At 43.7% G+C, this 12,449-nt stretch overlaps 1 protein-coding gene across 3 annotated transcripts in view; it reads left to right on the top strand.

The window, feature by feature from the left end:
• The first annotated feature begins 6,531 nt into the window (after positions 1 to 6,531).
• Positions 6,532 to 12,449, top strand: part of LOC126921714 (dystroglycan 1-like) — a 106,015-nt gene continuing 100,097 nt past the window's right edge. For all 3 annotated transcript variants that reach the window (XM_050733492.1, XM_050733497.1, XM_050733491.1), the window contains exon 1: positions 6,532 to 6,974. The gene's annotated coding sequence lies outside the window, so the exon portion shown is untranslated. The remainder of the gene's footprint in view (positions 6,975 to 12,449) is intronic.

The following is a 12,449-nucleotide window of genomic DNA, read 5'->3' as shown; positions in this document are numbered from 1 at the left end:
AATTTACACGTAGTTGTAGATGAAATCGTGCTTATAAGCGTATACATGCTTTGATTCAAGAATAATTTCTTATCAGGATATATTATAAATTTTAGATTATCTTAGAAAGTTATCTATTACGCAAGAACCGATCGATTAATCGATTATCATTTGGTGGAAATCTGAAGATTATCGGGCTCATTCGGCATTCTGTTCAAACTCGTTCTAGATCATCTCAAGGCTAGATCATTCACAACTGTTCGTTTCGAGGCCACTTAGAGCTTGAAAGTAACTGCGACGCCACTTGCACATCGTTCGACGATCGTCTCATGGTCCAATCAATAACACCTTTCGAAGTAAGTGGAAGATGGCGTGAATCTGTGGTGAAACCATATATTTTTCAATTTAGTTCAATCGGATAGCGTTCTTCCGTTAGTCCGTTGCGAGCATTTTCTACGTCAAGACTTATTGGCGGCAGATAACTCGCAATGGAGACGTACAACGTTGAATCGATGGCTTTGTGAAAGGAGGAAGATCGTAATGGAAATAATAATGTAACAAGGATAGCTTGCTGGATGGGAGACTCTGTTCAGACAAACGTACGGCCACTATTTCCTTCACGGTTCATCGAGATTTTTCGATTTCGCCGCATCACGACAAATTTACGAAGCGCACTTTCAGCCGGAAGAGACTCCGGCAAAAAGATCTCCCTCCGCGTGCAATTGCTTGTCTTCATCCATCTTTTAGCCGACTACTACTACCTATAAAAGCTCGTTCCTCGCGGTTCCTTTTTGCGACCAAGCCCTGCGGTATCAGCCCCGAAGAGAAGCGCCGCGCCACTAATTAAAGAAGCCGCTGTTATCGTCTGTCAGCTTGAGACCAGTCGTCGTTTTGTCAGCTAGAAGAACGCTGCTTCGATTGATATAGTTGCTCCTTGCGAGCCTTCAAATTCATGTAATTTTTCCGCAGCTGTTGCGCGCTGTAAAAGCCAACGACGATGAAGAATGATCGAACGAAACAGGCAAAGATTATACATGTCTAGAGCGGTGGTGTATGATTGCATCTCGCGGTCAATAATAATCGAGACTTGGAGCAACTTCTTGGATCTTATTCATCCTCTGACGCATAATGTCAAGCTATTACTCGAAAGAACCACAAAACCACAGACGCTCTATCCACCCTTGGAGCGCAGCTCTTACCCTTAAACGTACCGTAAACTATCAAACGTCTTTAATGGGAAACCGACGTGCTCGAATATACCAATTCCGATAAAATCGAAATGCGCGTGTAATTATAGAAAAAAACTGAACATCCAATGTACCTTCGTATTGCGCATACCTAATATGTAACGCGGTGCAACGTTCTGCCTTCGCTAACCGATTATCAAACTCCATTTCGATATTTTTCAATGGCGGGCAAATTACCTCATACATGAGATGTATCGCTGCAATCGAACTACGCCAGCTTCCTATGTGTACATACGAGGAAATGCGAAGGCGAAGGTCTAGCTGTGATGAATCGGACCCATTCACCTGCCCGTCTTCGGTGCATCCGCGTCTACCGGTTGACCATAGAAAGCCAGGGTAACCAGTTTCGTGACGCGGCCGCGCGAATTTTTTGGCATACTTGCTGCTTTCAATATCCGCGCTCGTGCTTCTCCGAACTTTCGACAAAAAGTCAGCGAGCCGATGCGCAAATAGCTATAACGATTTATCGATGAATAGAAACTGCTTGCTGTCTGGTTGTTCGTTTTGCTTATTTTGCCGTTCTTCTTTTTTTTAATCTCTCTCTCTCTTTTTGTTTTTAATCCACGAGCTGCGCGATTCATCATCGGTCGATATTCGACAAACCGATGCTTCAACCGAGTATTTAAAAGATAACCCGTTTTTGCTCTTGTTTTTCGCTTTCTATTTTTTATTCCTCTGTTTGCTATCCCGTGTCGCTTCTAACGCAGAGGTTGCGATTTGAAGAAGCGTTAGGCCGCATTACGTCGCATCGATCGTGCGCGATCGTCGGCGAAAAAGTAATGGAAACGACGTTACACGCCGCGAAGTTTCGCGGTGGTGCTGCAACAAGATAAACTGAACAGGTTATCGGCTGCGGTTACCTGCGGTTGCTGTACGCGCATATGGCGCGCACCGGTCGATTAATGTCGCGGCCACGGCCGCTACACGATTTCCGTGCGCTTCAACGATTCCACCGATCCAGCAGTAGTTTCTCCAGCGAGGTATTTTGCTGGAATTACGTCTAAGCTATGATGTATGTATTTCGCTCTCAAACGAGTGGAGGACAGAGTGTAATTGTATCGTAATGCCAATTGATTCATGCAGTTGAGACATACAATTGTTAGAACAGTCGCAATAGCCAATAACAATTATTTATGTAGCTTTGTAGTGGCTCGCGAAAGTATTCGAAATCTTTCGTTATACGAGACATTTTGAAATTTCATTAGTATCGTAATGAGCGTCGACTGTCACTAAAGTAACCAGGCAATTCGCCATGTAAACTACTTTCTAATTGAATTTTTGCTGTATCTTCTAACATCTACGTACGTTTTCAGATTGCTTTCAAATTTGATGAATATAATCATAACAGCCGTAGCAGTGGAATTTCAAAATGTTTCGTATAACACGCACAAAATGCACGTAGAAGTTTCCTATCGTAAGTGTTCAAGTACCTTCACGAGCAACTGTATGTTACGGCAGAGAATGATTTCCGTACTGGGTTAATTAAGAAAGAGAATAAATACATTACAAGTCGAATGATTATTATCAAACGTGTCCCAGACGAGGATCTAAAAGAAGACGTATACGTAGCATACCATACTATACTATCGTTCACATAAATAAGATTACCACAATTTCATATTAATAAGCATACGAGTCTTAACCGGAAAGAAGCTGCAATTTTCCGTACGGCTGAGATCGGTTGCGCGGGATCGTCTGCGGCGGCAGAAGCGGCTCGTTTCATGGCCTAATTTAATGTTTCACCAATAATCGAATCGGTCGATAATAAATTTTAATACGAGCCACGGCCTATGATACGCCTGATACAGTCATGTATAGCAATCAAGGTCTTCCTTGCCTATGGAAAGATCGATCGACATCCGATCCTATCGTGAACCTCGGTAATCGTGCGATTCGTTCGTCGTGTATCCGTAATTACGTTCTATCGTGAGCGAGATTAAGGAATAATACGTTGTCGTTACTTAACCGATCCCTCGAGCTGGTGCGTTCGAGCCTGGCTCGAGGCTGTGTTTACTCGAGAGGCGTCGCCGTCGTGGCCATGCCCGAAGCAGAATCAGCCAGCCCGGATTTCCATGCAATTACAGGAACAGGGCTGTCAAGGTTGAGGATCGCTGAGGGTCTGCATCCATGGAGATGAAAGGGGGCCGACCGAGTCGAGACGCGGCATCCCTATGCAGCGCCTCTTATTTCGTTCGTTCGTCGTTGTTTTCTATTAGCTCCGATTTGAAATTCTCTTCAGCGATATTGCTGCCGTCCGGTGACCGGCGTTCTCGCGTTTTGTACCTCTTTCTCGCGTCACCGTCTTCTTATTCTTGCTTCTCGCGAGACTTCCTCCCACCCTTGTCACGACTACCGCTCCACCGATGTGACTCGAGTTGTTAAATAAAAGATTCTACGGTAGACATCGACTGCTCCCTGGACGCTCGTTTTTTCCGTGCTCGTAATCTCTTCCCTCCGTGATTATCGCGACGAAATTGGAGCCAGCGTTCACCGACAGGTTGCTACGTTCTCGCGGATGATACCGTGTGGCAAACTTGTCTACGATCGGAAACTCACCGGCAACTTGGCGAGTTTCGGCGTTATCGAATCTTTGTACGTTCCACAGCGGAACGTTGGATCGCGATCGTTTTAACCGCGCAACTCGCTTGTCCCGCTGGAAAAAGGAAAACGCGGAATAAATCTTGGCATCTCGAAGCAACGAGTTTCGAAATGCTCGAGATTGGAAATGTTTTATCGCTCGTAGAGATCACGGGCGAGTCGAACGTGGCTCGCGTAAAGACACGCTCGCTAACGAATTGTACGGCAAATATCGCTTCTATCGAGACAGTCGCTCGAACGAAATCAATATTCCGGCGCAACTTCCGTGCAAACGTCGTGTTCCGCCGGCTGAAATATCAGGGAAAATCAAGCGTAATCTAACGCGTTTGCCTTCGCGATCAGCTTTATTAAAAGAGACACGATTTTCCGTGGGATATCAACGGGACGACGAGGTAATGACACCGAAGAGGATCCGGCGATCGATGTCCGTTATCGGGGCTATGATCGATACCTAAAATTAACTTAATTCTAACGAGGCAATTAGACGGCCGAGTATGTAATAAAACTTAATAAGGAGATTAACTGGCATATGAATCTTACAAGGCGACACGGTGCTTCGTTTAACTGCGATTAAACGTCAACCATATATCGATATGTTATATTTGTTCGTTTTCTCGCTTCTGGATATTTACGTATAGCCGAGCTACCCGTTTCCACGAACAGGCTCGATATCTTCTGTTATTTTTCTGCTGTTCCTTTTTCGTTAATATTCCGCACGCAATATAATGAATCATCTATCCTGCTACGTTCACGCTTGTCTTCGCTTCCCTGGCATTTTCTACATCACACGGATGCCCACGTGGCCCCAACGCCTACTCCGTGTTCTTCCACTCGATCCGTCCGCGAGATTTTCCCTCCTCGATGTTAATATCCGTTTTTAAAAATCCTCGCATAAAATTCCTTCCGATATATACGTTAGCCATCCTACGATCTCGCATAAATGTAAAATGTTACATTCCATAAACCGAATGGAGCAACAATTGCATATCTACGAACGCTTAGTGTAACAAAGTAAGTGTACACGGTATTTCTTGCTATTTCTATGCTATCGATCAAAGCATAATCAAATTTGATAAACGTAAAAGACGCGGAATCACTTTCTTAATCACTTTGACTGTTTTATTATTAGCTTGTGGAAGTTTGTATATACTTATAGGAATAAAAAGGCAAAAGTACATAGAATACACACTATACTTACGGTATAATTTTTTTCAAGAAGTAAAGATCAATGATTTCTTCAGCAAAAAAAGACATTTAATCAACGTTATTCTATCCGAGTACATTGCACATATTATATCTACCTTTCAGGTACGAGTCAACGACTCAGTTATGAAACAAGATACCTAGATATATTCGGGTTAATCGATCATCCGATTTATCCGGCCAATGGTTCGGTTTCACAAGGACTGGTTAAGGATGAGTCCATCATGTTACTATAAAAAATCTTCTCATACTTTCTACAACGATATTCTTCCTGTTTTGCAACGTGCGCAAAAATGCAGCGTCGACAGACAACTTTATCAACACCTTCGACCTTTCTCCCCGCGAAAACCGCATCGTTCGTTTCGCAATCGGCTTCGTTGGCTAGAAAAGATAAAAGTGGGCATGGCCGATGTTCGATCGCGATGTTACAGCGGGTGTGCAATTCCAAACTGTTGCGTTTGGTTAACGCGAAACATCGGCCGGCGCGATACGGCGCTGCACAGGTTATTAAAGACAATCGATCTAATTTTAATCTCATCTCTCGCCCACGCTGCCGCGTTCTCTGGGGGAAAGCGAGGCGTCTGGTCGCGCGACCTCGCAGGGGACACTGCTCCTGCTGTGCCTCCATTGGCTCGTCGCCGACGGCGCTAACGGAAAGTATCCTCGTCCGTCTCCGTTCCGCACGATCGTCGCTGTCTCTCCCCACTTTCAAATCGCCAGACGTACTGGTGGGGAACGCTGGACGACGAGTCGATGGAGGGGGAAGTTGGTTTGGCGAGAGAAAGACGGACATATGCGCGATACAAGCGAAAGGGAGATGCTCGATACTCTTGGTGCTGGGTGAAACGAAGGTGCAGCGTGATGAAGAGTCTTGGTTGAAGTAGGATGAACTCCTGAAGAGAAAAGGAGAGAATGCTGGCCAACAGCGGAGAAATAGAGAAAGAGCAATTTAGAGGTGCGTCGAGAGAGACGAGCGATAGAGTGCACTAGATTGACGCGCGCGCACGCGCGAGAGAGAGAGAGAGAGAGGCTTGAGAGTGAGCGATGGGTTCGAGGAACGTCGAATTGGGTTCAACGTATGACAAGAGTTTAGATTCATTTGGAAAGATATCGGCGGTAAAAGGGCGTCAAAGTATGATGATTTTATAGTATCTGATTCTGTATAAAAGTTTCCAAGTCTAACACGGTAAAGTTATTTAAAATAACACGGACGTTAATCGACGAACCTCGTAGATACTACCAATCATTTCTTCATTCGTTAAGAACTGGATCGAACCCTCCGTAAAATTGTGCCATTGGAAAATTTACGACAGAGGTATTCAAATGCCCATCACTAGAGGTAACGTGGTGGGCGCATGCCGCGCGACAGAGTCGGACGATCCATAACCTATTCGCGTATGGGAGTGAGACAGAGATAAAAAGAGAGAAGGCATGTAGCTAGATTACGATGGGAGGGAGACAGAGGCGCATGGAAGGGGACAAAGAGGAGCGAGCGCGCAGCAGGAAAGCTGCCGGGCGCCATACTGCTTTCGTTGGTTCGGCACAGTACGCGCCCAGCGCCTACGCGGATCGTCGCGGTGCTCGTCGTCCTCGTTTGTCGTCGCTGGTGGTGTAGTTCTCTTTACATTTTTTCCGCTCTGTTTTCTCCTCTGTAACGAATATTTCTGGTAACGACGTGCGTGTCCGCGACAAGGCCGGTCGAACGGGACAGTCGAAAGCCAGAGAGAGAAAAAGGGAGCGTGGTTTCAGTTCGGCCGCAGCCGCCGCTGCTGTCGCTGTTCTTTTCTCGACCGGCTCGCGAGGAGCGTGCGTCTTTCTCGTCGGTGCGAATAGACACAGTGGTGGAAGAAGAAGCACACGGGGATTTTACACGCTCGCGAAGACTGGACGCTGCACGTCTCCCCGTCTGGCTTCCGGAGTTCTGGCCGGCTCTACGCGTCCCGCTAGGTGAGTGAGAACACTCAGAGAGAACAAAAACCGCGCGATAGGTTAAGGTTAGGCGACACGTTAGACGATTCTTTCGTGCTTCTATTTCCGCGACCATAGGTAACCGTGATCCGGCCGCTGTGTGGACACGTAAAGATAGATTCCTATGTATAACCAACGCGATTGTAGCCGTGATCCGTCGCGCCGATACCGGTTACGGTTACACGCTTTTACTTTCGACCGAGGCCAACTCGGCCTCGAAACCAGTCCGCACTTTCGGAACAGCTGCTCGCCGCCCGGACCGCAGTTTCCACCGAAGGTTAACGATGCACCTTCTGTTTCTTTTCTACCACCATTGTGTCTGGGTAGCGATTTCCTTCCTTCTATGGGAATGCCTCCTCGAATCGCTTACACGGTTCTTTGTATCGGAAATTATTGGTTATCGCGTTTTTTCAACACACAGGAAGTTTAAGTTTTGCAGCTACATATGATGTAATTGTAATTGTCTGTAGTGATTACATATCAACGTATGTTAACATACTCGTGTCTAATGATCTTATTAGCTTAGCTTCGGCTATTCGTTATTGCAGCACCGTGTTGAATGCAAAATATCGAAACACGTTATAGTATTATACATTACTCGTAGCTTGTATTTGTTTTTAGTCGCACCTCCATTTTTTCGAACGTTGCTTTAATGCGGTTAAGGTACACGAACTCGAATTCTAAGGTCAATAATCTTGCGTCGACAACAGAAGCTTCGGTTATGTATTACAGTGGAATATCACGATTCGCAGTTGACGATAGTTTGCAATTTTGTCACCGCGTGTCGAGAGGCTATCGGTGACAATAAAACAAGACATCGACTGCCCCGAATCTACCGTTAACCGATTGATTCATACCCATCGATAGGGCAATAGCCGATCATTCGAAAGACTGCAGTTTATCATTTCGAACGGGACACGCTCCACTATATTTCACGTTCGCGTTCAACAAACATACGCCTCGTTATATATGTTTTTTCATTCTTTCTACGTGTTTCTTTCATACACATCTTTTTCCACTTTTGCTTTCCTTCTTGTAGTATAAACGTACGTGAACTTGGTAAACAGATCGAGGAGCGGAACTGCATTGTACTGGAAATGATATCGAATCGTTCATTCAAGCGAAATTGCCGATATTTCAAAGGCTATCGATAGCGTGTATATGTATATTGTATATATAGAACTGCCATTCACTGAAAACCGGTACCTATTAAAGTATAGCTAGAGTTCCTTCAACTCGTACTTGGCAGATGAAGTATACTAATTAGTTCGATAACTACGGACAGGCCGATTCCATTCAGCTTTCAAATTTGTGAGAAAATTTACGATATTTTTATGGCCAATAAATATCGATCCTGCGTACAAGTCTTTCAGAAGCCAGAACGATCAACGCTTCCCGTACATTTTTTTAATTCCACTATCTAGTTATGTGATTGGTATTGATCTTCATAAAAAAAAAAACTGGATAATATCGGATAATACAAGTCATCGTAAATTTCATAATAAATGTTAACAAGTATTTGTAACGTCATCGCGTTACCCTATTTTTTGCTTGATAAAATCGATCGGTTTGGCTTTTAAGATCTCATCGATTTTTAAAGAAACTTATTGCTACAAAACACGTAGCCTTTTCTTATTTCGTTAACTTTATTATAAAACTGTGTGGAAATTTATATGGAATGTTATTTCTCGGGAAAATAATAGTTCCATTTATACATTTGCGATAAGAGGTCAAATATAAAATCCAGCTAAGTAAGATTACAGTGATGAACGTTAAGAACTTTCTTTATCGTCGAACGATATTTGTCTTTCACGAAAAATATATGAAACGTTTCAAAGATGATTCTCAATGGAATTTCCTTACGAAACAGTCTGTTTTATGGTAACTCGTTATTCCGTCTGCGATGCGTCTCTTCGCCCCTCTGTCACGGTCGTAACAGAGCTTCCTGTTTACTTGGCACGAGTTTTTCTCTTCTCCGCGATGTTGCATCGATCTCGTTGCCACCGAAAGTGAAATCCGCCAGTGGCCCGGGCTTGCAAATCTGTTTTCGCCTCCACTCGTCCAACCCTCTTCGCTGATGCTTCACTGTGATTTGCATTCTATGGCAGCTTTCTTGCGATTCTCAGCGTCTACAAGCTAACACGCTTGCTGAACTCCATGGGAAATAATTACTCAGCAAATGAATCAAGCTACCTACGGTCGTTCATTAAGAAACACTGCAAAGGCAAATGTCTATTTTATCGATTCGAAAACTAAAATCAACTGAAATAAAGGGTTCGGTAAAAGGGAGATATAATTACAATTTTTCTAAAAACTAGATCCATATTTATCTGAATCTTACAGAGGTATTGGGTTGGCAACTAAGTGATTGCGGATTTTGACAATACCGCTTAATGGCAAAATCCGCAACCACTTAGTTGCCAACCCAATACGTATAAAAATGTAAGTAATTTAACACGTAACAAGCATACGGGTTGTAAGAATCGAAATACGACGAAACTAAATTCTGGCCGCGTTAATTTTCAACTCTCCCTACAAATATATAATTACCAACACAGAATTACGCTACGTAAGATAATAATTATCGAATAATAATCGTAATAATAGTAGAATCGTCCCCAACACTCACATTCCATCGTATTTCTTTTTTCCCCCACGCTTTGTACGTTTATCGCGGAAAAACGATGACGTTTATCGAAGATCGAGCTGCACACTGTCCGTGAAGCGCTAATCGTTTTTTAAAGTGATCGTGCAGCGAGTAGAAGGCCGGTCGGGATCCCTGAAAGAGTAGAAGCTGGTTCTCTCTATTCTTCGTTCGGTTACACGGCATACCTACCACGCCGGTGGCAGATGTTTCTTGCGGACAGAAGACACGAATCCTCCGCCATGAGTCCTCGTAACAACGGGCTTCTCGTCCTCGAAACATAAATTCCGAGTTCTAGAGCTGTGCATTATGCATGCAGCGCGATGTACGAAATATTACCATAAGTGGCGTTCTTGGTGTGCACCAAGACGAATAGCTTTTCGCCAGTTCAAACCGCACTTTGCTACTCTTCTTGGTCGACGTAGGCAACGTCGTAGACTCTAGTTTCTCAATTTCTGGACACGCGACGTTCTTCTGACATCAGTCGTTACACTGGTTAACAACATTCTTTATGCAATTTCTTTTTGCTACCAGAATATGCGATTAGTTTGCTGTCACTGGATTATTCTGTTTTATTATCGTTTCATGGCACGAATTCTACTCTTTCTCGCACACAAGCGAGCAAAATTGTAATTTTAAAGAAGTAATCATTTCCTTTGTTTATCGCCGGGTTATTGTGTTTCACTGATACTCGCTTAATAGCAATTATAAGTTTCTAATCTAATTTGCAGACGAAACCGAAAGTCTGGTGGATTACGATAAGTTGGCCAAATTCTAATTATAGAGAATTAATGTCGAATTCATTGAACATGACAGGATGAACTTTCATAAATTCAAATGACGGTGCGAATCCTCTGTCTGCAAGCGACACAAATTTTTCTTTCTATCGTATAGAAATGAAGAGCTAAAAGTCTGACGGATTGTGCATCTCTCCATTCCTTTCACCAGCTTCGACGTACGCAGATCCGAGGGGGTGGGTCGATCCTTCGTAGCATCCAATTCTCTTGGATGTTGGTTGAATTGAAATTTTACCGTTGAAAAAAATTTTCATCCAGCATCTCGTCGCAATTTTCACCTTCGCGTGGATTTCCTCGAGTCTCTAGCGACAGCCGAGAATTTCATATATTCGCAACGTTACGATGCAAGGCAATTCATTCGCGGTGTCTATACTTTCTCGCATTCGTTTTGCGTGGGTTTGGTAGGTGTGCGATCGTTAGCCGTGTGTTGGTTGCTGGCGAAAACGTGCTAGAGGTTCCCAGAAGTAGCAAACGGACAAGAAGAAGGTTGAATTTCGTAGAAGCTGGCTCGCGTAGCAAGAAAAGGGCGAAGAAGAAACGGGGGTTAGGATGGTACGAAAGGGATCGCTGCCAAGCAGCTGATGTAATTTTCTTTTTCCTCGTCCCTCTTCTTCTTCTTCTTCTTCTTTAAGTCGAGTCGGCTTCCTCTCACTCCGCTTTCATCGCCTTTCCAGTTAGCCAGATCGAGTGAAATCGAACTCTTTGTTTGACCGAGGAGAAGAATCCTTGGTCGCTTGTCAAACTTCCTTTAAATCGGATGGCTCGTGTCTGAGTGTCGACCTGTGGTGCCGATTCGCACGACGCAAAAGGATGGAAGGGAAAGAGCGAGCAAAGGGTCGTCGTGTTGCCATGGCGAATTTCGCGTGTCAATGGGATCCCTCGAACCGTGTTAACGAGAAAATGCCGGAAGCTGGGGAGATGGCTGCCACCCTTTTCTTTTCGTACAATTACTTTGACTTCTATCTGTCTTCATGCGTTTTCGTTTTTCAAAAGGATGAAAGGATCGTAGTGCACGTTGCATAGACAGGTCTATTTCGCTTATTAAGCTGTATCCCATCGTCGATCATCAACCATATTAAAGAAGAAAATGTTTGCTATAAATCACGCGTCACGTATTATACACGTAAGAAAATTTGCAACAAATTAAATCTCGTTATTGAGCTCGGGAATAATCGAAATATCAGTGCGACGTTCTTACGAATTTCAATTCGAGAAATTAAAGGCAATCTTCGAACGTAATAAGCTATTTGATAAGAGACCGATAAAACTTAAATACATCCGTGGGAACTTGTACTGTCTAATAAATATCGCAAACCGTACGTCACTCTGAATATTTTACACATTTTTGCAAGTTGGAATTTTCCGCAAATATCAGTAATCAGCTATCGTAATTATTTTGGCCTTCGAACGATTCCGATAACCTCATTTTTCCCTACTGCCAGTTTGTCCCATTAATCACAAAACTTTCGACGATAGATACGCCAAGAGAATGCAATTTATCTTCGTACTCTATCAAAAAAAAAAAAAGGTCACTCGCACGCGAGTTGCAACCGGGCGCAAAAGGGTTTATGTCATCTCTTTCTTTCTCGAGAGAGCAGAAGCAATTACATTTTTTCGTAGAACGTCCAGTGTCGAGGGACTCGACTCACGGTAGACCAGATATTCAGCACTTCACTGATGTAATTAGGTTACGTGCAAGTTGCACCTCTAGTTGGACGACGAACTTACGTTTAACGAGCCGCCACTCCGACAGTATAACGTTTTAAAAGGTCCGACATTCCGTCAGACAATAAACTTTACATTTCATCCTTCTGTTGAATAAAATGTCTAGAACTTAGTATCTCTCCGATTAAGACCAGTCTTTGTTCGAAGGTTTCATTGTACGATAGAAACTCGCCATAAAATCTAACTTTCCCAACTACACGATAGTTACGTATCTATCCATCTGCATGGATATTCAGCGATTCTAACAGTTTACGTATAACCGAAATTAAGTTATATTACGAGAATCGG

Source organism: Bombus affinis, chromosome 11, assembly GCF_024516045.1.
Source record: "Bombus affinis isolate iyBomAffi1 chromosome 11, iyBomAffi1.2, whole genome shotgun sequence".
Classification (NCBI taxonomy): domain Eukaryota; kingdom Metazoa; phylum Arthropoda; class Insecta; order Hymenoptera; family Apidae; genus Bombus; species Bombus affinis.
The sequence above is the reverse complement of the archived record's forward strand: the minus strand, read 5'-3'. Positions and strand labels throughout refer to the sequence as shown.